We start from the raw sequence: 795 nt of genomic DNA on the forward strand, positions 1-795 counted from the left end.
TATACATTTGTAGCTTTTATATTAATCTTATCATTTTTGATAAATGACTCTGTGGCAGCCTGACCCTGCCTGACCATTTCCTGCCATTTCCTGCTCGAACAAGTTAGTTCCTGACTGACCCCCCTCCCCAGGAATCTGCGGCCGACATGGCAGTTGGGACACCTGCTTAAAAGGTTAAGCCAGTTTCCTTATAGCTTGGCAGCCAATCAGTGTTCTCCTTCCTTATGTGGACTTTCTGTAGCTGTGTGTATATGCAGTAATACGAGACTATATAAAACTGCCCGCCCTGTTACAGTCGGGGCTCAGCCCTTGGATGTGAATCCGCTGAGCCGGTGTCGGCATCAATAAACGCTGCTTCCTGCTCACAGCCTCGGTGTCCCGTCTTTCTGTCAAGAATCCCACAACGACTTCAATGTGCTTTTGGCAAGAAGGAATGGGTAGGGTAAGGTAAGCAGGCTTAGGATTGGTTCGTTTGAACAATTTCACAGCGCTGTGGGGCCTAAAGCTGTCCCTAGTTGTAGATGGCCCGGAGGCGACTTGAGCAGGGGAATAGTGGCCCTGAATGTAAGAGCCTGGTAATGGAAGTTGTTGAAGCACAAGTTCCCGTTGGCTAGTTTGCATGTGAATAGCCTGCTCACAGGTGAGTCGTTTACAGGCATACTTTGTTAAATGGTTTCACTTTATTGTGCTTCGCAGATATTGTGTTTATGACAAATTGAAGATCTGTGGCAACCCTGTGTGGAGCGAGTCTGTTGGCATAAATTTTCCCAGCAGCATTTGCTCACTTCGTGGTTC

The sequence above is a fragment of the Pteropus vampyrus genome, unplaced genomic scaffold, assembly GCF_000151845.1.
Source record: "Pteropus vampyrus isolate Shadow unplaced genomic scaffold, Pvam_2.0 Scaffold448, whole genome shotgun sequence".
Taxonomy (NCBI): Eukaryota; Metazoa; Chordata; class Mammalia; order Chiroptera; family Pteropodidae; genus Pteropus; species Pteropus vampyrus.